The sequence below is a fragment of the Tachypleus tridentatus genome, chromosome 7 (genome assembly GCF_004210375.1).
Source record: "Tachypleus tridentatus isolate NWPU-2018 chromosome 7, ASM421037v1, whole genome shotgun sequence".
Lineage (NCBI taxonomy): Eukaryota > Metazoa > Arthropoda > Merostomata > Xiphosura > Limulidae > Tachypleus > Tachypleus tridentatus.
Genome location: NC_134831.1, coordinates 35,404,845 through 35,431,212, shown reverse-complemented (window position 1 = coordinate 35,431,212; position 26,368 = coordinate 35,404,845). Strand labels below are relative to the sequence as shown.

The 26,368-nt window shown below is 34.8% G+C and overlaps 1 protein-coding gene across 21 annotated transcripts in view; it reads left to right on the top strand.

Annotated features, from left to right (window-relative positions):
* Window positions 1-377: 377 nt before the first annotated feature.
* LOC143255422 (NADH dehydrogenase [ubiquinone] iron-sulfur protein 3, mitochondrial-like) overlaps window positions 378-26,368 on the top strand; it is a 65,466-nt gene continuing 39,475 nt past the window's right edge. For 3 of the 21 annotated variants that reach the window (XM_076511065.1, XM_076511061.1, XM_076511060.1), the window contains exons 1-3: window positions 19,273-20,125; window positions 21,620-21,676; window positions 23,265-23,391. The gene's annotated coding sequence lies outside the window, so the exon portion shown is untranslated. Of the gene's footprint in view, window positions 626-19,270; window positions 20,126-21,619; window positions 21,677-23,264; window positions 23,392-24,932; window positions 25,061-26,368 lie in introns of those variants that run through there. The other 18 variants (XM_076511063.1, XM_076511077.1, XM_076511064.1 and 15 more) reach the window with 17 other exon arrangements.

The following is a 26,368-nucleotide window of genomic DNA, read 5'->3' as shown; positions in this document are numbered from 1 at the left end:
GTAGAATTCGTGTTCTGGAAGGGTCCAATGAAGCGCCAGGCTTAGCCTGCGCAATAAACATGGCAATTTGAAGAGGCGAAAGGTGAGGCGGTAGGGCGTCGACGATTACCGGCGGGACCGTTGGCGGAATCGGCACAGCAGGACCAGGTAATGAGAACGTCATTATGGTATAGCAGGAGGAGAAAAACACGTCTGACTAGCTCGGTGTCAAGGCTGTGTAGTCTCAGTGTTGTTTGTATGTAGATACTGGATAGGTATGTAGTCAATTTATGATTCCGTTCAACAATGTTGAACGAAAATAACCAGGGGTGGTCAGAAACTACAATTTCTCTTCACCCCACACGCGACTAGATAAAATTTGACGGAGTACGTGATTGGTGAAGTGAACTTGAGTGGCAAGATATTTGTTAATCTGGAATGGTGATCACAGATGTCCCTAAGATTAACATGCTTGTGTGACTACATAAGGAGCGTCGGAAAAAGCTGCGGAGGAGACCCCCGAATCGGAGAGAGATCGAAGACGACGGTGAGAGACTCAGCAATCCATTCATCCACTTGAAGGTTCCTTGAACGTGCGTATAGTCGAAGAATGATGATATGTGAGACGAGCAGAGAGATGCAAACAGTACGTCAGCTTGGTTAAAACTCATGATTTTAATTAACCTAAATTTTGATATTAGAATTTGGAGATGATTAAGATGCGTTCTAACTGGACTCTTTTCAGGGCTGGGATCTATAAATCCTAAGCGAAAAGAATTTTGATGAGGGGGGAAACGGGAGTATCCCGAGAAAACCCACTTTCATTGGTGGGGCGCCTAAAGAAACCAGCCCCACCAGTGCCCAACGCTGGAAGTAAAAAAAAAAAAAAAAGCATAGATGGTTAGTCATTTGAGTTTACATTCAGGGCATGTATGTAATTTTATGGCAAAAGGTATCGCTGCCAAGATCGTGGGGTGGCTGCTAGTTGTGGAAATTGTCTTGTTAATTGCGTACGGTTGTTTGCTTTTCTGTAGTAATTAGCTGCTAGATAGGTGAGTCTCTTCTTGAGAGGCGGGATGGTGCTTGCTTTATCAATGTATGCTATCGGTGTGCACCTGGGGAATCGAAGTGCTAGTCGAATGGCAAGATTCTGGGCCTGGTGTAATTTCTTAAGGTGGTAAAGGGGTGCGTTTGCAGTGATCATGTTGCCGTATTCAATGATCGGTCAATGTAAATTCTGTATATGGTGAGAATCGTTTTTGTTCTTCATCCTCTGACGATGCTATTAATTCTTCTGAGGTAGTAGATTCGTTTATAGACTTTTGAGAGAATGGCTTTAAAGTGATCGGTCCAAGTTAGCTTCTTGTTGAACGTAACGCCAAGGAATTTTATAGTTGAAGAAAATTTAAGTTCAGTGTCTATCATATTAAGTTTACCTTTAGAGATAGATTTGTTTTTCCTCGTGATTTTATGTTTGAATACTATAGCCTGTGTTTTAGTTGCATTAAGCGCTACCCGCCAGGTGTTACACCAGGTAGTAATGCTATTTAGTGTGGATTGGACTTTAGCGGCGGCCAAAAGGGGTTCACGTGACATGCTCCATACTGCTATGTTGTCAACATATTGCGACGCATAGGTGTACTTGAACTTGAGAAAGAGGATGTCGTTAGCATACAGTATATACAACAGAGGGCTAAGCACTGAACCCTGGGGAACGCCTGCTGAGAGGTGAACAGTGTAGGATGTAGCGTTGTTAATTCTTACTTTAGCTGTCCTGTTATCTAGAAAGCTATATATGGAGAAACGGGAATAATCCGATAACATTTGTCTTGAGCAGTTTAGATGATCGTAAGTTTGGCATAGATTTCTGAATGGAAAAACACACTCTAATGCCTCTTTCTCTTCAAACTCCACGTAATAACTGTGTTTAATGCCAATAAGTAGTTATTTAATATTCATTACAACAACAAAAGTAAGAAGTGGAATCTAACTCGGACTTCTTTCTTGACTGGTTATCTGATTTACAAATCTGAACACAACTAAGACTCACTCAGATGTGGGTATCGTGAACTCTGTAACATACTAGTCTGCACGTTAGCCTTGCTAGTTTATCTGATAAACACATGTGGTGTTTGAGTTTAAGATTTGACGTAAGATGATTTTAAGCACACGTTCTGAGTACTGTAGTTTCTCACCATATCAGTCTATAAGAAAAGGAAATTCGATACGTTTACTATTTTTTTATCGTCTGAAAATTTCAGCAGCTGGAAACCTTCCGTTATGAAATAAAGATAATCCTAAATAACTGAAACTCTAAAAATATGATTTCTTCGTGAGTATAATAAGATACATATTTTGACATTTTTTACAGAAATTTATATGTTGAAGACGGCGACTTTGGCAAATTTATTTTTAAAATATTTGGAAGATTGAAATTTCACGCGAAGCTATTCGAGGCTAACTGCGCTAGCCGTCCCTAATTTTGCAGTGTAAGACACGAGGAAAAGCAACTAGTAGTCACCACCCACCACCAACTGTTGGGCTACTCTTTTACCAACGATTAGTGGAACTTACGGTAACTTTTATCGCCCCCATGGCTGAAAGGGCGAGCACGTTTGGTGTGATGGAAATTCGAAGCCGCATCTCTTAGATTACGAGTCGAGTGCCTTAACCACCTGGTTATGCCAAGCCGGGGTATAAGGTACTGCTTATGTCACTGTTCTAACCAGCTTATACACAGGAGAACCCGTACGTCATACTTATTTGTACAAGTATATCTGCTACCTTTTATGGGCTTTCATTCAGGTATTGAACACAAAGCAAGAGCGATTTAAGCCTCCAGTCATTATCAAATACAATATATACCAAAGTAAACTGACTACTTTATATTTACTATCCTTTGGCAGTTATATCCAGTTAAAGAGTATGCTAAGTACTTAGAGAGTGCATATAGAAAATATGAAATATAATATTGATTATATGTGATTAAAGTATGTTCTAAAGTAGTTATGAAAGGGTTAAATCAATAGCTATTTTACTTAATATATCTTAAATATAAAATTATACCCTAATATTTCTGTTACAGAAGAAACCCGTTAAAGTGTAGAACAAGTATATTACCTTATTTCTCGAATTATAACCTGGAACTTTCCAATGGCTCACATAAACTGATATCGTATACAAAGTATTACCAATGAGGACAACTGAATTCAGTGTGTAAGACTTTCTTTTTGTGAGTGTAATAATTATAGAACAAAATATTCAAAAGGCAGGAAATGATTTGGAAAGAGGATCCAAAAAAGTTGAGCTTTTTCAAATAGTGGATTATTATTCCTTGAGACATTAAAGGGACTGTCTAGGTCAACATCTCAACTGAACAAATATTAAATACCTATAACACCTTCATTTTTTACACGCTTCTCAACATTAGTGTAATTTTCTTTATCTGATCCTCGTCTTATACGTCTATTAAATAAGTTATTTCTGAATGTTGCGTATTGTTCTACACAATAGTAATTTGTAAATGGTAATAGCAATTGTAAGTTTATGCAGTGTAGTATTGTTGCAGACGCAAGCAATAGCGATACGAATAAAATACTTAGCACCTAAATATTTAAATAGTAGTTAATTTTTGGCTATATAGTTTATAGTGATGGAATTTACATTGCAGCGTTTTCTGAAGAAATTATACAGTAATTGTGTTAAACAATGTAGAACTAATAAACAAACTATTTCCAAGAAGAAATTCTTTCGTACTTTTTATGGAATGTAACTTGCACAGCAGAACATTTAAGACAGCATTTGACTCCAAAAACCATACTTTAAACAATTCAAACAACTCTTTTATTCGCATAATAAATGGTATGGTTACAAAAGAGAATCATCCGACCCGATAAAGGATTGATACTGCATGCTTTGGGGTCAATCTATGCAGCTCCGCTAGTATTTTGAGTTTTTGGACTTCAGTAACCAAACACAGTATATGAAAAGAATAAAGTTTGTCATGATGTGTATGTCTGAGGGAAGGTATTTCATACGAGATTAATAAGTTATTATTGTATTCAAAATTACCTTCTAGAATGAACATCTTAGTGATATCCAAAAGTGCCTTTAAAATGCGTAGAAAAGCGATAAGCTCGGTGAATAAGTGTATTCCAATAATTGTCTTCAAAGTATTTGTTTTTCGACCTCATACTAAAGAAGAAAAGCAGGTTTCCATCATGAACTTGTTTAGTGTAGGAGAAGTTAACCTCTTTAATACACTTCTGGTCCTGTTGATTGTGTGTTTCTCGTTAAGATTCAGGATTCAGTGTAAAGAAAGAAAAGCCGCGCCAACTCATAGTTTGATGTATTTAGTGAGATCGCCAACTGTCTGATTCATGCTTCCAGCGGCATCGATGTGCTCTCTCTCAGAAGAACAAACATGTTTCTTTGTAAGTGTCTGTTTGCTAACGTTTCCCAGACGAAAAGCAATGACGCATTTCGACAGAGACAAATACATTGAAAAAATATGCTAAATGTTTTTCTGAAATACTTTTACTTTTTACAGGTGGAGTTCTTGGATTTTTTCCTTCCTTGTGATCAAGAAAAAAACGTGTTAATAATCACATGTTTTTTTCTTGGTGTGCACGCGAAGTAGTTTTGTCGTGAGTCTAGAGGTACGTGGCCCGGCATGGCCAAGTGTGTTAAAGCGTTCGACTCGTAATCTGAGGGTCGCGGGTTCGAATCCCGGTCGCACCAAACATACTCACCCTTTCAGCCGTGGGGGCGTTATAATGTGACGGTCAATCCCACTATTCGTTGGTAAAAGAGGTAGCCCAAGAGTTGGCGGTGGGTGGTGATGACTAGCTGCCTTCTCTCTAGCCTTACACTGATAAATTAGGGACGGCTAGCGCAGATAGCCCTCGAGTAGCTTTGCGCTAAATTCAGAACAAACAAACTAGAGGTACGTAGTTTGAACACCTATGTGCACCTAGGATTTAATGAGACTATTTTAACATCAATACTTGTTAATCAGAATAATGGTTTAAATGTAAACTGTTCTCACTGACTGAAACCGACGTGTCTAAACACAGTTCCCTATCGATACAAGTACTGCAGGTAGAAAAACATTCTAATGTACGTCATTTAATTCCCAGTTTTAAGATGTATTGCAGTAGATAATAGTTTTAACGAACTCGTTACGACATCTGGCGGAACAGTATATGCTGTTTCTGTTTTTAGTACACGAAAACCAAAGCGTCCATTTTCACTCAATTCTCAGGAGCATTTTATCCCTAACAGAATTTGCTTCTTATTAGCACGTTCGAATATGGACAATAAATGTTATAAATATTAGGATTTATTACAAAACGGATAATATCGACCAACATAAGATAATTGTCCCGTTATGTAAGGTTAGTTGCTTTGTGTTATTGTTATTAGAAATATCACATGTATATTACACTAAATCAATTTGAAATAATAGAAACAGTTTAAATATGAATAATTTATTTAAAAAAATGTGTGTAATTAGCTTGACACATAAAATCCTGGTGTTAGTAATTATAACTTTGGGATTTATAGACATACTGAGATTCATGATGTTCAGCCACGTTCTATTTGTTAGGCCGCTTAATTCGAACCCTGTAGGTGGCGATTTCGAATTCCCGTTGACGAATATGCTCGTCCTCTTAGATGTGGGTGCTTTATGTGATGTTCAAACCCATTATTTCTTAATAATTGAGTAGTTCAAGAGTTGGAGGTAAGTGGTGTTGACTAGCTTTCCTCCCTCTAGCATTCACTACTAAACTCGGTACAGCTACCTAAACAGTAGATATGCAACTCCAGGTGAACTCTATCTGAGAATTGCCGATGCATGAGCATCCGAGGTATTCCATGTAACTCGAATGTTCTTTTTCAAGATGGATGGTTATATTAAGTGTTTTTTGTTGCAGATACAACTCTACATTTTAACCTTAGAGTTGATATTTAGTTATTTCCAAAAATGAACTGCACGCACCTTTATGCAACACATGGGATAAGCGATTAGGTCAGATACCCCAAATTTAAAGCAGAGCTTTATTTTAGTCGAAATCTACTAATGTGATGGAGAACACACAGCAAGTAGCACCCATTGCCTATGCGGTTACTCTAGATGAATAGAGAAATTGATTACCGAGTTATAATTTAAGTTTTACAGTTAAAGGGGCGAAGCGTATGCAGAAGCATATTGAGGCTCGAACCTTTGACACTGTGTGGGCTACCTTGAAAGCTAATCAGTAAGACTTGTGATTTTGTCGGACTGAAAATGATGCTGCATTTTTAAAACTCGTTTTTCTTGCAATCTTTGGTTTGTAAGTCTTGCCACATGTAGTGCTCCCTAAATCCACAAATATGAAAATTACTATAACTGTAAACAAAAAACTATCATTCTGTTGGAAATATGGAGAACTGTAAATCAAGATTCTCTTAGAAGTTTTGCCTGTAGAGAACTGTAAACAAACAGATATAATTTTTTTGAAGTAAGAACTTCTTGTTAAATAACAGCGTCGCATTAAAATTCACTTTTGTGACTCAACGTGAATCTCACCATAGCTTCGTTTGCATATAAACACTATCCTTTAATCCAGTAGTTTCAAACCATGAACAGTGAGAAGTAAGGTTCTGGATAAATACAAACATAAGTTTTGTTCTAGTCTTCCTCTTGCACTTCTGGACAAAGAACAAAAGGGTTTGATCATCTGCCTTTTTAAAAGCTTGAGATCACGTATTATTTATAATGATGAATTTACACTTTCTTCTTTATTGAACCCAAAGCTTGAGGGACGGACTCTTTAACGAAATTTTGTTTTTAAAACTTCTGCACGACTGGCGCTGTAAGCTGCCAAAGGTTAATAGTAATTCCCCATAGATTTTATTAAACTGCTATTTTATAAAGCATCTTGTAACTGTGTCATACAAATTTATGAAGGAGACCGTCACTGGGTAATAATTGATGCTTGAAAACAGATGGTAAATATATTGTAAAAAAAAAAAAACGGTGTTTGGGAAAGTGATTTTCTTTTTTCTTATCATTTGATTTGCTAGATAACTTCGAAGTAAGCACGTATAGCTCATTTTGTAAAGCGCCCGGCATGGCTAGGTGGGTTAAGGCGTTCGACTTTTAATCTGAGAGTCGCGGGTTCGAATCCCCCATCGCACCAAATATGCTCGCCCTTTCAGCCGTTGGTGGCGTTAGAATGTGACGGTCATTCTCACTATTTGTTGGTAAAAGAGTAGCGCACGAGTTGGCAGTGGGTGGTGATGACTATCTGCCTTTCATCTACTCTTACACTGCTAAATTAGGGACGGCTAGCGCAGACAGCCTTCGTGTAGCTTTGCTCGAAATTCAAAAACATTTAGTAATGTTCAAAAAGTATATCATTGAATTAGCTCTTTCAATTTCAGAGAATGACTGTTTTTCAACGTTTACAAGGATATTTGTAATTACGATATATTGTTCAACACTAGCCTGTTTGGTTTATGCACTCTTTTCTTTCAGTTTACCCTGTTGTTTACAACAGTATTTGTAATTTCGATGTATTGTTCAATTGGTTTTTTTCTTGCTTTTACACTATTGTGTTGTAGAAGAATAAATTATGTAGAAAAATAAAACGAAAGAAAATTGGATTTTTCTTAATACAATTGTTGCTATTTAATGAAAATAAACCAACTATTATTTGTATATTGTTTATTTTTTCTTTCACCTTCCATCAGAGGGACGAGTACGGTGTAATGATATATAATAGTTGATGATTCACTTCTCGTTATCGCGAAAAACCTACTCCGCACTTTGGAACCGATGAGAGATGGCGGTGGATCACATTGACAAGCTGTCTTCTCTTTAACAATTAGTGCTTTTCCAAAATACCATTTCAGATTTTACACGTTTATTTTAAAGATTGATGCAGGAAAAATAAAAATTAAAATACAGTAATCCAAGTAAATGCACTTCAGTGCACAAAGGACTGAAAGATATGTATTTTGCATCTATCATTCTAACCGCTCCCTGTGTGACGTGATCGAAACGCGATTATTGAAAAAGTGTGGTCTTAATAAAAGTTATATGTAATAAAAGCAGGAAAACCTTCTTTCCCCTATAATATTGTCCAGTAGAAAACAAAACAACGCCGAGCTAAACAAAACAGACTAGTGACTAGTGAACTCGAACGAAATAGAAATGAAAGGAAAGAGACGGAATGCTCTGGCGTACAAAAAATTCTACTGTCATGAGAGCCGAAAGCTCAAAGAAATTCATTGTCATGGCCGGATAGACCCAAGAAAACTACACCTCACAGCAGCTAATACAATATGCACTTTTCAGTGTGTTCTTCACAAAGAAAACCCCAAAGATAACATAGAACTTCATAAGCATGCTCGTCTGAGAGAGTCGTGTCGTAACATTATTTTCACCTTATTTAATTGTGTTATACTTTTTCAGTTATGTCTTCTGTCTGTAAACAAAAGTCTAACATTTGAAAATGTATTGTTTGAACGACAGGAAACAAGTCCATAATACACCGTACTACAATGAATTTCGGTGTTATACAGAAATGCACTAAATATTTAGATGTAAAAGGAAAGGCTTTTTCAGTCTCTGTACGAACAAGTTCGATATGTTTTAGATATTTCGTTAATTAACTAAAACATCCTTTACTTATCGGGAAGAAGAATTTTAAACAAGAACACCACAGCATTGTCAGTATATCATGACAACAGAGTTTCAAATAAGATAAATTCTTTCGGATGGCACAAATGTATTTTAGAATCCATTAAAAATTTGCTTTTTTATAAAATTTTTGAGCAGCTGGAAGTATTTGAAAATTAATGCAGAATGAGTTATTTTGTTTCCATCTGGTAACTTTTACTGTAACACGAACATAATTAGTGAACAAATGCGTCCTTCAGTGGAACAGCGATAAATCCATAGGTTTACAACGCTAAATCGGGGTTTCGATTCCTCTCCGTGGACATAGCAGATAGCCCGATGTGCTTTTGATATATGAAAAGCACAAACAAACACTCATGAACAAGTACATTGCAATTCGAGGATGAAATCTTAAACTTCTCAGTTTAATATTTGTAGTAAGACAAATAGGTCATTATCGTTACATATTATGTTGGATATTGTTCGAAAAACGTTGTTTATTTTTGCTAGACAATCAGTCTTACTAGTTTTTAAAATTAAGAATACGGTGTTAATTACATTACTTTTTAGCCACTTTCGTTGCTAATGTGCTAACGGAATCAAGAAACGTGTAGCATGTATTAAATAGCGTGTGTCAAACAAGCAGTTCGTACACCTTGCGTAATTATCCACAAATCGTTTTTATTTTGTGATAAATAATTTCACAAAAGCGGAGCAATGAAGAGAAACTAAGTACGTAATGCCATAACAAATTACAACTAAGCCTTATTTAGCTGCTGAGACCAAAGTTTCAATTGACTAAATAGTTTTGTACAAGTTCGAAGTTTTATTTTTACCTTTTTTTTCGGGCCTAGCATGGCCTAGCGCGTTAAGGCGTGCGCTTCGTACTCTGAGGGTCGCGAGTTCGCGCCCGAGTCGCGCCAAACATGCTCGCCCTCCCAGCCGTGAGGGCGTTATAATGTGACGGTCAATCCCACTATTCGTTGGTAAAAGAGTAGCCCAAGAGTTGGCGGTGGGTGGTGATGACTAGCTGCCTTCCCTTTAGTCTTACACTACTAAATTAGGGACGGCTAGCACAGATAGCCCTCGAGTAGCTTTGTGCGAAATTCCAAAACAAACAAACAAACCTTTTTTTTTCCAACACCTGCTACACGAACCACCCCAGTATCCTTTATTACTGAGCCTTGGATGGTCAACGGAGAAGTCATTCCAGAAACTGATGATTTAAGGTTATTTTGAGAATCATTATCGAAATATCATCTTCTAATGTATCGTTCATCTGTTTCAACACTGCGTCTTTAGGCATTACTGTGTCGTTAATTTTACAAAATATTGAAACTAATTATACTTTTATAGAATCTAATCCCTTATTTCGAAGATAACGATACAGTTGTACCAGCTTTTTATATTTCGCTGTCAGTGCAGTAATCAATTGCCAAATCTCCGATTATGCTGGTATGTCAGGTTGATTAAGATATCTTCCAATACGTTCTTCACTCATCCTTGGCCGAGCATGGCCAGGTGGTTAAAACACTCCACTCCTAATTTGAGAGTCACGGTTTCGAATCCCCATCATACCAAATATGTTTGTCATTTTAACCGTCAGGGCGTTATAATGTTATGGTCAACCCCACTATTCGTTGGTAAATGAGGAGCCCAAGAGTTGGCGCTGGGTGGTGATGACTAGTTGCCCTCCCTGTAGTCTTACATTGCTAAATTATGATGGCTAGCGCAGATAGTCTTCGTGTAGCTTTGCACGAAATGCAAAACAATCCAAGTAAACCGAAATCCATTCAGTCATCCCTCCTAAATCTGTGTCGTAACTCAATCACTGCTTTAACAACCATTCACAACCAGATCAAGGACATTTCAATCATGTTTCATTGCTACATCGTTTTACTTTACATTTACATGTTAGCCTCTTTATGTTTGCGTTCATGGTCTCTGGTCAGAAGATAGGTTTGTTTCAGCAATCTAGACCACGAAAATAGTTTCAAACATTGAATTTTTGTCTAATCACTATTACCCAATCCTTTCCGGAATATCTCATACTTTTGGATCCACATCAAAATGTCGGGCTAGCATATGTGGAGGTTTAAGGAAGTGTAATTCGAAGGTGGAATCTTTATGGGTCGAGAAATTTAAGATGAGCTCCAAATGTTTAAAGGTCAGTGCTGATGTCTTCTTTTTTTTCTCTTTGTTCTTCGCTTCCCATAACTTCATGTCTGACAGTTTGGGTCTGTGCATATCTTGGTAGTTACCATGTCGTACTTATAAATCTTTGGGTCAATGATGGTCTCAAATGGTAAGCGTTACGTTGCTGTGAAGTCACGATCTTTCTTTAAGAAGCCATAAACGCGTTATATTAGCAGTGAATTTTGTCCATTCAATCGGAGTGATCCAAAAAGAGTTGGTGGTGGGTAATTTTAACTAGCTGTTTTATCTTTATTAGTTCAAAAGTAAAGACAGCTAAAGTAAATAGCGCATAGGTATTTTTGCACGATAACCTCAAACGAATAGTTTTATAAACGTTTTTGTTTTGCGTGTCCCATATGCGTTATATATATATATTAGTTCTGTTTCTATTGTAAAGGGACCAATACTGTGACATTTAGGCTACGATAACAGTGATTGATATTTTTTAAAATATAAGGCTTAACAAAGATGTCTGGTGTTTCATTGATGATTGACTCCTCCAGAAATCAAATAGTCACAAGAAATTCTAGAGGGCATGAAGAAACAGTTGTGTTTCTCAAATTTACAAGGCTGTTGACTGAAGAACAGCACTTACACCCCGAGAGCACTAGTAGCCATATCAGAAGTTTTTGTTTTCTTCTTGAATAATTCAGCTCTACGACCATTTAGCACCAACGAATAAAGGGCTCTGAGCTATCATGTGACAAGAACACACTGCACAACAATTTTGTTGAAAAGTTTTGCTTCCTGAAAATTTTTTGCTGATTGTGACAGGTACCTGGTGGGTATGCACAAATATAGTTTTGGTTTTGCTTCATCACGTAGGAACACTGAGAAATAGACAGTTAACTGTTTACCGGCAATGACGTATTTAATTGCGTTTATGTTTCTAATACGCTATTAAGTTCAATATAATTAAAAGTGTTTTGCTCCTAATTTTCATTTGTATTCAATGTCCGGTGCATCACATTGCAGTGTCCAACAGTAGTCAGCAAGCATTGACGGATTCCAGTTGCCCTGATATCGTTTTTTCCATTGTAGCAATGTCCTGGTGAAACCTTTCACCGTGTTCGTCACTGACAGCACCGAGATTTGCGGGGAAGAAGTCCAAGTGTGAGTGGAGGAAATGAATCTTGAGTGACATGTTGCACTTTATTGTTTTGTATGCTTTGAAAAGTTTGTTTATCAGCTGAATGTAATGTGGGGCTCTCTAATTGCCAAGAAAATTGTCAACAACGTCTTTGAAGGCTTTCCAGGCAATCTTTACCGGCCCGACTAACAGATCTTCGAACCGCTTGTCACTCATAACATGTCTGATCTGAGGGCCAACAAAAATGTCCTCTTTGATCTTGGCCTCAGTTATTCTTGGGAACATCTGTCTTAAATAACAAAAACGTTCGCCTTCTTTGTTCATTCCTTTCACAAAATTCTTCACAAGTCTCAATTTTATGTGAAGAGGAGGCAAGAAAATCTTTGCCGGGTCGACAAGCCGTTAATGCGCCACATTTTTCTGTCCTAGAACTAAATTTTTACGGATTGGCCAGCTCTGTCTAGAATAATGTGACTCTTTGGCACGACTGTCCCATTCACAGATGAAACAACAGTACTTTGTATAGCCGAGCTGCAGTTCCAGTAACAGAGCAACGACTTTCAGGTCCCCACAGATATTCCAGTTGTACTTGCTTTATTGGTCACTGTTGTTGTAACTTGTAAAACAGCAAAATTGCACAAATGATGTTTTTATACATTCTTTACACATCACAATGAACCTATATTTATACCAGAAAAATATGTACTGTTGATGCTATTAACTTATTCATATGTTTAAAAACAAATAAATATGAAGTCCAAACTGTCATCAAGTATTTATCTTTAGTATCTACAACACTGGAATTACTGATAAACTACCAAAAAGTCATCTGACCAACGTCATCTTAAATCTCCCTGACTTCTTTTTATATAAACGCTTTCTAACATACAATATTAAAATCAAAAGCACATAAAAAATTTCTACTTAAATTATAATTTTTACCAATTTCACTAAGCCCTAATCAATGTTGTTCAAAAACAAATTCTTCTTACATGCAAGGTTTTCTCTGCACCACATGTATTTGCAAATTTAACAGATGACTCTAATAAGGGGATGTCTGAACATTGATTTAAAAAATAAAAGTAATAAAAATATCAGTGTAAAAATTACAAGTACATAAATATTTTCAAATTTATATCAGAAACTGTAAAACAAAAGCTATATGATTCTACATTATTAACTCACTTGTCAAAAGTTCTCTCATTTTCAATTGGAAAAAACAAATTCTGCACATAATTAACTTGTGATTACATTCTGATCTATCGAAAAATTTTGTTTCCTGAAAAAAACTACCTATTAATAATATGTTTTCACGAATATAATTGAATTAACTTTTATTGTTTGTTTTGGAATTTCGCACAAAGCTACTCGAGGGCTATCTGTGCTAGCCGTCCCTAATTTAGCAGTGTAAGACTAGAGGGAAGGCAGCTAGTCATCACCACCCACCGCCAACTCTTGGGCTACTCTTTTACCAACGAATAGTGGGATTGACCGTCACATTATAACGCCCCCACGGCTGGGGGGACGAGCATGTTTGGCGCGACTCAGGCGCGAACCCGCGACCGTCAGATTACGAAGCGCACGCCTTAACGCGCTAGGCCATGCCAGGCCCTTAACTTTTATTACGAGTTAATTCTATATTTTGTTTTATTGCAAATTAAATAAATACTATAGTTTATAATATATATCTACATGCTACGTGGATTTGTTTTTGAAATATCACTAGATGATTTAACTTACAAAAGAAAATTTCATCTGAAATGATACTGATAAAAATGGATGTATAAATGATTCACTGTGATTTTAAATGGAAAAAAAGTCTTTCAGGCAACTAGCCAGTATTTATATTATTTTTCTTTTAATTAGAATTCTCAATGCCATAAAATTTGTAACTGTAATAAGATGAATGAAAAGTATGAAGTGAAGCCTAAGAAATTCTGGCAAACGCACACATTAAGAGCAGTATTTGGAACTTCACACATCCATACTGACTTCTTTTTTGAGAGTTAAATTAATTCAATGTAAAATAATACTTAAAGTATTTAACTGTGGATATAGCTCACAGACCTGATGAGACTTAACAATAAATAAAACTAATTCAAAATGAAAAGAGGACACTGATATATAAAAATTTTGTGTTTGATTTTCTTTCCTTTTACGCTCACCACTATATATATTTAATGCGTCCATTTTGGATAAGCACAACGTTTAGAAACAACAACCAGCCTATTGCTCCAACTTGGTTATTACATCCTCTGAACTAAAAATATAAATTGTATTGAATTTATTATTATATATTTATTTTAATTCTTATGTTTGTTTTAGTTAAATAGTTCAAGGATGGAAAACTGAAAATAAATCAATTCAAGGTTTCTTTTTCGGTTTGAAATTCAAAAAAAATAACGACTTCAGCTTCAATTCAAGATTTTTTTGACATTTTTCAATTCGACTTCCTTTTTCGTTTCCAGTTTCCAGTTCAATTCAGATACGATTTCAATTTCAGTTGTTCATATTTCTTTGGTTTGGTTTGAATTTCGCGCAAAGTTACTCAAGGGTTATATGCGCTAGCCGTCCCTAATTTAGTTGTGTAAGACTAGAGGGAAGGCAGCTAGTCATCATCACCCACTGCCAACTCTTGCCAAATCTTTTAACAACGAATAGTAAACTAACTAAACTAAACTACCGTGGCAGGGGTTCAGTTTAGAGAGAGAGAAATCAGAAGAGTTCTCTCTCCAACTGGGGTGTTCAGGAACTTTGTAGTTCCTCTTTGTCCCCTTTCGTGGATTGTTATTAAGATTAAGTGGTGTTTTTTTTTTTAATTATTATTTTAATAGATTAATTATCGTTATTATTCTTGACTTTTTGGGTGGAGAATATCTCACTAAATGTTCTTTTGGGTGGAGGCAAAGGCAGCAGTGGAAAGAAAGGCCGGGACCTGTCCCGAAAGGAAAAAGTTGGGCAGATGTGAACATGAATGTAATTCATTCAAATTCAGATCAAATCAAACGGCCCGATTCTGGGTCTGGCAAAAGGTTGCCTAGGCTGGGATCTAGAAATCCAATGCCTGAAGATTTTGATGTGGGGGGAAACGGGAGTGCCCCGAGAAAACCCACTTTCACACGACAGGCGCCGAAAGTTTTGCCTGTCGTGTGCCCTGTACCTGAAAAAAAAGGAATTCATGTTAATAACATAGATTTTATTTGTTTAGATTCTTTGTTGAGTGGATTGTGATTCTTGAAATATGTTGTAAGGTGATATGTATTTTGTTGGTGCACTTGATAATTTGTGTAGTGATGCCGTTAGTTTGTTTCTATTTTCTGCTTTTAGATAATATTTGAGAGAAAGTTCTGTTATTCTATCTCTTATAGTTGGTAAATTACTAATTTGGTGTAGATAATTTGTTGGCGTAAAAGATGGTAAGCTGAATGCGGATTTTAATATTTTGTTTTGTTGCACTTGGATTTTTGGAGTGTGTTGTTTGACATATTGTATGTTACTTGACATCCGTCCACTAATAGAGTAATATTTGTATAATGGTGTTCGGTGCGCATTTCGATTGTTTACCAGTTATAGTCTTTAGATATGAAATCCTTTTTCTGATTGATGAGTGTATATTGTTTATGTGTTTTTTCCATGTTAGTTTTGTGTCGAAAGTGACGCCAAGGAATGTGATGTTTTTTCTCATGTTAATGGTTGTGTTTCCAAGTGATAGTTTTATTTTTTCTAGATTTTTTCTTTGCTTCTTTAGTTTTATATAGAAGGTGATTGCTTGTGTTTTCGTCGGATTTAACACGACCCTCCACTTGTTGCTCCATGTTGAGACGTTGTTTAGTGATTCTTGTACGCGAGACATGGCCATTACTGGGTTTCTGGAGGTGCTCCAGATTGCGATGTCGTCTGCGTATTGTGAATTGTGTGTGTATGTTAGATTTGGAAAAGGTATGTCACTGACGAAAATTATGTATAGAAGTGGAGAGAGGACTGATCCTTGGGGCACTTCTGCCGTTATATTAAATAATTTGGATATGGTTTTATTGACTTTTACTTGTGCTGTTCTATTGGTTAAAAAATTTGAAATCCATTTGACTATCGTAGGATTTATTTGTAGGTGATTTAGTTTGTATCTGATGGCGTTGTGCCAAACGCTGTCGAATGCTTTTTTGACATCTAGGAATACCCCGATGGTTACTTGATTGTTGTTGTAAGCTTTGTAGATTGATTCGGTGAGTCGTGTTAGGTGATCTGTTGTTTGTCTATTTTTTCTGGAGGCATTTTGAGATTCTGGAAGGATGTTGTTTGATTCGCAAAAATGGAGGAGACGATTGGAGATAATTCTCTCCATCAGTTTGCCAAGACAGCTTAACAGACTGATGGGGCGGAAATTATCTGGATTTGTTCTGTTAGTTTGTTTCTTGGGGATCGTTGTTATGATGGCTTTTTTCCACGTGTCAGGGTAATACCCGGTCGCTAGTGAAATGTTCATGATGTTTGTGAGGTGTTGTAGTAGGAGAGTGGAACTTTTTTGAGAATAATGTTTGGTATTTGGTCATGTCCGGGGAAGTGTTCTTCAAGTTTTGATATTAATCTTTAGTTCGGATATGGTTATTTTTCTATTGATTGAATTTGAGTATGTTTCTAGTGTCTCTCGGGAAATCCTGGTGAGAATGAAGCTTGGTTTGTATTTATGTAGTTGTTGACATGGTGTTGGTGTTGTGTGTCGAAATCTACTGAGTTTAAATCGCTAAAAGCGGATTTGTAATAGTCAGCTAATAAGTCAGCTTTCTCTTCGTCCGTCCTTGCGATTTTATTGTTGTGTGTGATGTGTTGTAGCATGTGATTTGTGTTTTGTATGAAGCAATACTCTTGAATTTTTCCAGAATTCTTTTGGATTGTTCTTGGTTTTTCTAAGTTTTGCAGAAGTTATGCCAATTGTTTTCTCTGACTTTTTAATTTCTTGTTTAATTTTTGTATTTGTTCTATTGATTTCTGTTTTAATGTGTGGATCGCGTGTGATGTAGTGTGTTCGTCTTAATTGTCTGCGTTTGATTATTAGTGCGTGAATTTCTGGTGTTAGAGTCCATTGAATAAGTGATTGTTTTCTTTTTGATTTAGGAATTGTGTTTTTATGGCTTTCTTTATGGCTTCTGTAATTTGATCAACATAGTTGTCTAGTTCTGCTTTGTTATTTACATGTTCGATTGGATGGGGTAGGTATGAGTCCAGAGAGGCATTAAAAGTGAGCCAGTCTGTTTCAGTGTAGGTGTATGCGGAAGGAGTCACGTACGCCACAGCAGGGTGGCGCGGGTGAATCATACATGACATGGGGAAGTGGTCACTGGTGATTTCATCATGCACTTTAAAGTTAGATATTCTGTTAACCATGTCCTTGGGTGCGATGATGAAATCGAGTACATCGTATGAGCCGTTAGCGGCTGAGAAGTGTGTAGGTGTATTGTTATTAATTAAGTGCATTTTATTGCTAGAGATAAAATTTTTTATGCACGATCCTCTGCGTGTGTCTCTGTTACCCCTTAATTCTGTGTGCGGTGAATTAAAATCTCCAATAATAATTGGTTTAGGTTTACGATTAACACATTTTTGAAGGAAATTAATGTCGATATCTTTGGTTGGTGAGCAATATATGGCTAGAATCGGAATAGTTAGCCGGTTGTTAAAGTGTATATTACAAAAAATGGTCTCATTAATGTCAGATTTAAATGAATCTTCAATCGAGATTAGATGCGATATTTTTGTACTAAAGTAAGTTATTATACCTCTGTTGTTTTCTGAGTGAGGTATGCTGTGTGAGATGAATCCGGGGATTGTGGTGTTTTGTTTCTCTGTGCAAAGTGTTTCTGAAACGATGATTATGTTGGCGTTTATATGTTTGTTTATGTTGTATAGTTCTATCCTTTTGTCTTTGAGATTTCCTTGGCAGTTGATGTGTAAGATTTTAATGTGTTGTATCATTGTGTTGTTTTATTTCCCTTGCGTGAATTTTGAGTGAAAGATGGTGTGGTTTGAGGTGAGAAAGGTTAAAATAATGACTTGCAAGACTGCAAACAGCCTTGAGTGACTCGTGCCTCGATTCGAATGAGGGGAGATCACTCAATTCTATCAGCATTGCTAGCAAGTTTGTGGTGAAATCTGTGGGGTTAAATGCTTGTGTTGTTTTCGTGCGTGTTACGTCCGCGTAAGTACGTGTTGGTTGAGGTTGAGCGTGTTTGATTTGCGAGTCGGTTGGAGTTGGTAGTAAAGGTTGTTTGGTGTTGTTTTGGTAGCCGTGGGTTTGATTATTGTTGTTCGTGGTTTTGAAAAGGAGTATAGTGAAGTTGACCACACTTTATAACGCCTCCGCGGCTGAAATGGCGAGCATGTTTGGTGTGACGTGCCCTTAGGTAACAAGTCACGTGCCTTAGCCACCTGGCCATGCCGGGCCCTCATATTTCTTTAAAATTGTTAATAATTTGTTCTGCCATAGTATGCACTTTATGGTAACTTGTGACTTTATTATATATTTGAATTTACACTTATTTTTAAAAGATAACTTTCTTATCTCTCTCTATATGCGTTTTTATGGTAAATCTTCATAAATTCCACACTTTGGCAACTTTATCAAATTTTCCTTCTCCTGTCCCGTTTCTTCTCTCTTAGGCCCCAGCATGGCCAGGTGGTTAAGTCAGTTTGTACAAGTATTCATGCTTTATCTCCATTGAGTTTCATTATGAAGTTAGACTGCTATCTGCTGGAGATTTTTCTGTATTCGCAAAGTTCTTCAGAGCCGAACCAATGTCCTGTTTTGGAGTACTCGAGTTGTTTTTGCTTTTCCAACTCATTCTCTGATGTACTGGATGCCATCTTTTCTTCAGATTCCGAAGTTACTTGAAGTTCAAGTTCAGGATTCATTCCACATAATTCGCCATTAAGTTTGATCAAATTACACGTTTATAACTATTTCTTTGATGTTTTTACCTGAATGAGTTAAATATAAGTTTGTAACAGTTAATGTTCATATTTAAAGAGAGTCTCTATTCATGACATGGACATTAATGGCTAGCACAGATTTATCCAGACAAGAATGCGATGTCAGTTTTCAGTGAAAACATTATGTTTTGCAGCTCTTGAATATTTGTTTCATAATTGCTGTAGCTTTTTCGTCAACTAAATTTTTTTTCCATCCACTGTTGTGTTAACTGCCTTTTTAATTGAATCGATTATTTTACGTAAACAACTCTCTTCTACTGCAGAAAAAAATATCACATACTTCGGGCCATCAACTCAACCGTAGCATAATGAAACGTTTTTATGTCCATTGGAATATTTATTGCTGCACAAAAATAAAGTCGTGAATGATTTTGTACGCTTGGTGTCACTGTGGTTTTGAGTTTTCTCATGATGCGGGAATGATCGTTTTATCGTGAAGTTGCATGTCTTTTTTTACAAGATTTTAAAATTGTGTTTTATAGTGTCTTTTCAGATATTTTGTTAGATTGATAGTACAAGAATTCTTTTGAACCATAGCGGAACCAGTTGCATTGCTTTGTTTTTTCGTGTTCACGAGAACCAGCGATTATGAAATATGAATACACATGTGAAATCGAATTTCTAGCTGCCTTCCCTCAAGTCTTACAGTGTTAAATTAGGGACGGCTAGCACAGATAATACTCGAGTAGCTTTGTGCGAAATTCAGAAACAAACAAAAAACTTCGAGGCTTATTTTCCTCTTGAAACCAGGTAGTATCAATTCACTGGCATACAAGTAGTGGATAAAACAAAGTCAAAATAATCTTATAAACCTGGAAAGGAAATCACTAGCTTTTGTTGTATGATGTGGCAAATAAATACTTTGCTGATTTTTATTGTACTAAATATTGTGTCAATCAAGTTATGTATTGCTAAAATTTTTTATAATTGACAAACCTTTGTTGTGAAAAGTTGGTTGTCTGCTTGGTGTCTATTGTTACATTTTACGTAACCAATAGACCTTTGTCGTGGAAAACAGTTTGTTTACCAGGTTGTTTGCTGTGGATTTTTACACACGGAAGACACTTTGGCATATAGTTTGCCCGCTAGGCTGTTTGCTGTTGGATATGTTTTTGATAGATACTTACTGTGCCAACTTGTATGCTGTTACATTTTGCACATAATGTAGACACTTGTCTGTTTGATGCTGAATGATGCAAGTTCTTTAGGTATTTGCTATGCTAGATAATTGTCAATTAGACTGTTAGATTAATATTAGTTTAATATTTAGTATAATTATTCACTGAGTGTGGAAACAAGTAAAACAAACATCCAGAACCATCATTTTATCATATATCCAAAGATTTGTTAAAAACGTTTTATGTGTTTATCTTGAAAATTAAGGTTTCTTATTATATTTTTAAAATCTTGAATAAAATCATGAATATTCTTAACCATAGAATGGTTGAGGTTCTAGTAATAGCTACAACCTGAATATGATAAAACAGAAAATTTCCTACAATCAATAAGGTGTAATGTATACACTAACATTGAAACTTAAAACAGGTATTTGAACATTTAAATATTTAATATAACTACTTTTATTGTTAAATGATGTTAAACAAATTAATACTTAACCTCTTCAAAAATAATAAATATTGGCTTATTTTTATATTAAATTGGATATAAATCTATAAGCTCTAAAATATGATGATGTGATGTTATTCACATATTTTTGGGTTTTCTTACATTCAACAAAAGTATACATTTGCATTATGAATGTAAGTACATGTATACATTTAACACGAATGTTAGCTGGAACAAACATGCACTATGAATATGTAAGTCATTAAACACATCACACCCATTACAGCTGTATACCTTAGTATTTCAGATCATGAACATCACTTGATACCTTGTACAAGAAAGTACAGTATCATGAAAAGCAGATTTACATACACTCTTCAACATACAAGCTATGTACAGTATAAGGTTTAACACTTTTCAGAAGTGGATAATGTACGAGTACTCTTAACTAGCCACACAGCAAGTACAGTAGTTGCATATGTTTAACTCTGTTTTCTCCACAAAGGTTGTGTTTAATACATCAAACGTTATGTTTAACATAGTAATAGATGAGGTCATATGAAGTATTACAGGTGTATTGATTATTAAAATATAAATGATCAATATTTTATATCAACTGTTCTACCATATTTTAACAGATTAGAAGTTTCTTTAGAGTTTCAGGTTTACTTCTAAGTATTTTGTTGCCATTTATACAAATCTTAATTAACAGAAGTATAATAGAAACAATTAAAGTTGACAATAATAAATATTTTCACAAAGTGGAGAAATAAATTGTCTTAAAATCATTGTAATACAATAACCTTCAACTTGTTAGTTAGTTATGTTATTAATATGTTAAATCTTAATCAACAAAAGAAAGCATTACAAGTCTATAAAGTTTTTCATCAGTATCATAAATATTAACAGTTTTCAGTTTATTTCTCTGTACTTCTGCATCATGATGATTCAAACATCCACAAGACGAACAGTTCATGGTGAATATTGTATCTGTTGAGGTTCACACAAGTAATGATTTTTACTGTTTTAGGTTACTGATGAAATCATGGTCAGAATATTATTTTTGGGAGCAGTTTGGTTATACATAGATATTTTGATGAATAAAACTGAAGTTAATAATTTGTATTATTTAACAGAAGAATCATTTGATAGTTATGCAGTAAAGTATGATGGCCAAATAAATAGGTTACAAGGTATGAAATGTTTTATGTATATTTTTTATTTTAATAACTGTATGTATGCTTGTATATCAATGTGACATATTTTATATGACTCTAATACTTTATTAATTTTCAGTTCCACATGTTTTTATTGTGAATCTTGTTGACTTGTTTAGTACCAGTTCTGTTTATCATTCTTTCCATGTAATGTAGTACCAGCTTTCTTTATTTGTCTTTTCACTTGATGTAGTACCAGCTTTCTTTATTAACCTTTTCATCTAATGTAGAACCATATTTCTCTATTAGTCTTTTCTTCAAATGTAATACCAGCTTTCTATATTAATCTTTTCTCCTGATTTAATATCATATTTCTTTATTTTAAACCTAGCTGTCTTTTAAAGTACCAGAGTTGTTTATTATCAGTCTTATTCCAACTGAAAACCAGTTTTCTTTATCAAACTTTTAACCTACTTTTCACCAATTTTTCTATCAGTTTTGTCTATTGATACAGTATTAAGGTTTTATCACTCTTTTTTTTTTTCCTAACTCAGTACGAGGTTTTTATTGTGCTGTTTTTAAGATGTTAAAGTACTTAAATGTCAGTCTTTTCAACTTAATGAATAACAGTTTTATTAAAAAGTCAGTTATTCTGTCTTTTAACGTAAGTAATTACTTTACTGTCCATCTTGTTAGCTAACTCAGTATTAGGTTTACTTTGGTTTTTATGGTGTAAATATTGGCAGTGTATTATTATAATTAATTATACTAACCATAAGACATTAGTAACAGGTCTGTAACATTTTTAAACACTACATGCTATATGTAGTCTCTTTATTTCAATAATTATTTGAGCATATAATAATAGTAATTTAACCATTCTGTGTTCACCATATATGTTACTAAATGTCTAAATATTTGAAGAACACTTTTCTTTCAGAAGCTTCACACTTTTTGAATTTTGACATTACCAGTATTTATACATTTAGTGAAATACTTAAATATTTGTAGTTTCCATGACAAATAATTCCTACACAGCCTATGCACTGAAACTAATATTTGATCAATAGAACTGGTTTTGTACTACTTAAATTTCAATTCTGTGAGTAAGTTAAGTATTTTATCACTACTTTGTGTGTAAAGAGATTTTCATGTTAAGATAAAATATAATTTTCTTTGTTTCAAGATATTGTATGTCATTTGCATAATTTCCAAAATCTCCTATAAATATTTTAAATGATTGTCTTCAGTAAAACTTTACATTTTAGCTGTTATCTTCTCCATACAATATTGGTTAATTTGACCCACCTTCTGACAAAAAAAAGTTCAAAACCCATAAAAATTGTGATAGTTAAGGGAAAAATGTCTGCTTTTTAATTATTTAATAAGTGTTCTGAGAGGATTTGTTTAGATGTAACACTTTTGTGGTGACTGTGTGTAGACATCTACTTAGTTAACTAAATTTTTGTATTCACTTTGGTCTTCTCTTTTTTACTGAATATTATATTTGTTTGTCATGTGTGTTTTTTTACTTATCATTTATATTAGTGAGTAAAATGTAAAAAAGTAGTAACTTATGAGATAAGGTAAACAGATGAAGAAAAATTTTTTTACTTATTTACAGCTATCATCAGGATTACAACACCTTTTTGAATATTTAAAATACATTTATTTCAAAATTAAAGGAGGAAACCCAATAAGAATCCATTGTATTTATTAATGTACACGAGGTGACAGCTGCCTTGTTCCAGGTAAATGGATAAAATTATAATAATAATTTAGTGAGTTTGTTTTTATAGTTAAATATGGAGAGAAACGTTTTGTATAAGTATAGTGTTTAACAGACACAAAAAGTGGTGCCAAAAGAAATTGGTTAAAAAAACTGATTCTGAGGAAGTTGTTAATGTAGTTGTTTTATTCAGTAAAACTTCAGTTTTCCTGTTTAATAATATTTCTTCCATGTAAGAATGTGTCTGTGTTTACATATAATGCATGATTAAACATTAAAATAACAAAATTAAAATAAACTTTAAAACAATAGGTGTTAATGAACTAAAAGTCTGTATTTTTGTTAGATTTATAACTAGTTGATAATATGAACCTGTTTACATTATGTAATCTCACTTACCCTGTGAACACAAGTATAGTTTTTTATTTATTTCAAGAACAACACTGTTATTGACAGTTTGAAGAAAATGCATAATTTTACTAAACACATTTGAACATATTGAACAGAGAAAACTTTTTGTACTATTTAGCATACAGGAGACATGATTTCCTTCAGTTGAAAAATCTATGAAAGGGTGAATATTTTGTAGCGTAACTTAAAGTAGATATCTATAAAAAAATATTGTCAGTTATTAAGTTTTGGCATGGAGACATAAAGTTATCTGGAAATACATACACTTTGGAATTTACTTGCTTTGAATAATTATAGGGAGGTTCTGCTATAAAAATTGTATTAGTTCTTTAGACCACCACTCTAAATGGCATCTAACATGGTCCATCCACATGTCTACTGTGACCCAGACTAGAGTGCCAGTATTAATTTGACATAAGTAATATTGGCCTCTGATGTTTCCAATAAAAAGAAAATCTATATAAATGTGTTTCTTTTATTTGTTTTACCATTCATTTTACTGTCTTCTGTGAAAAACATTTTAATATATAATATGGAAAGAGGCAGTGTGTAAAAATCATATCCAGTACTTTATTATGTTACGCTAGTCATCTATGTTGATATTGAGATTGAATGATTGATTATAAAAACCTTGGTTGTCAGTGAGTGTTCACACTTGTGTTTATAAGGAAACAAAACTCATTCTATTTTCTTAGCAGTATAATCTGGTACAGAAGTTACAGATAAGCCTTTGTAGTGTAAAAGTTTGCATTATGAAACCAATCTGTAAAATGTTCTTTGAATTTTTGTTTTTATTAATGAATTTTAAAACAGGTACATTTTTGAAGTAATACTGTCATTGTATCAAGGTATTTGATGTGTGATGATGATAAAAAGGTATGGAGTAAGGCCTGAAAGTCAGCAGCCATATTTCTTGCCTTTTCATTTTTGACATCAGATAAAATCCTTTTTAAATTGATATCAGCCAGTAGAGCACCACAGTTTATCAGTCACAACCAAGTAAAATTTCAGTTTGACTTTTTTCTATTGGAATAGAATATTTGAGATAATGAAATAATTTGAACAGTATCAAAGTGCATTATAAACTAGCAACAAATTAGAAGGTAAGTTGGTTCTAGGATTTTATCTTTTATTCTTTGTATTTATTTGTAGGTTACCAACAAGAAAATATCTTCAGTTTCTTTTTCTGATTTTGAGTTAATTATCAGAAACTGTCCATGATCTGTATTTTGTGGAACTATATCCAAGCCTCAGAGCAGTACCAACAGTCTTATTACAAGGTCAAATATAAGTAAAACATATATATTTAAGGTTTCTGGTAGAGAACTTGCATCCCAACAACTAGTATGCCATAGTTGGATCTGTAGGGTTGTCAGATCATAACTTTTCCTCAACAATATTGCAAATAGATTGTTACACATACAGTTTATTGTGATGTGATTTGAGTAATGAGTAAAATCCAAGAATGCAACTAAGAACAAGTTAGTTTACCATTTCAAGTTTAACTAATACTTTCATTTTGTGAATCTGTAATCAGGGATTTTCAGATTAATAGGTTGTATTTCATTGTTACTTTATAGGTATCAAAGAAGGACAATTTTATATGCCTGTTTATCAAAGTCATAAGGACAAAATAAACTGAATACATTATAAAAGATATTAAAAAATAACTTTACTAAATTCATTCAACAATACAGTTTAGATTTATCAGTTCAGCACACTTATTATTTATGTTTAGTTAACACTGACTCCATAGTTTTGTGCACAGGAAAAGTTTAAAAAAATGGATAATACCAGTTTTTATAGTGAAACTAAAACATTATATTATTATAAATCACTGTGACTGCCTCAAAAACAAACATATCACAGGTTAGGTTGGTTTTGTATCTTAAAGGAGGGTTGACAGTAATCCACGAGACAGTGATCATTTTCCTATAATTTTGAGAGAGACTGGTCGTGGTTGATGCCACTTGACTTGCGTGCCCCAGTGGATGCTAGATCAAGCAAACTGGCCCTCTTTCACTGCTCTTGCAGAACTTGATCCTGCCATCGTCTGTAAGCCATCAGTAGATGGCAGCAGTAACTGACTATTATACAAGCAACTGCTCAATGCATTTTCCACGATATCCTTGTCTGTGGTGGAATCCTGACTGCCACATGGCAGGGAAGGATCAAAAACGGGCATGGGGTACTTTTTGTAGGTATTCCACACTCCCACCCCATAGCCTCACAGCAGGCCCATGCACATGCTCAGTGGGTAAGGCATCAAAGCCAGAGGAAATCTTGGATTAAGTTTACAACCAGCATATCTTCTACTACCAGTTTCAAAGTCATATGGGACAAGATTCAAAAGGTCAGTGGGCAATATAATTCTATCCCTTTTCGATCTTGCTCTCTGATGGTCAGGAAATGGCTGATACCCTGATCATTGCCGATACTCTAGGTGAAAGCTTTTGCCAGGTATCCAGCACTTCTGCTTCTTCTTCCACCTTCTTAGCCATGAAGACATGGGCAGAGTTATAACGTCTTTCCTTTCGAGCTGATTGTCTCTGTGACTATAATTGTCCCTTTATGCTGGTGGAACTCAA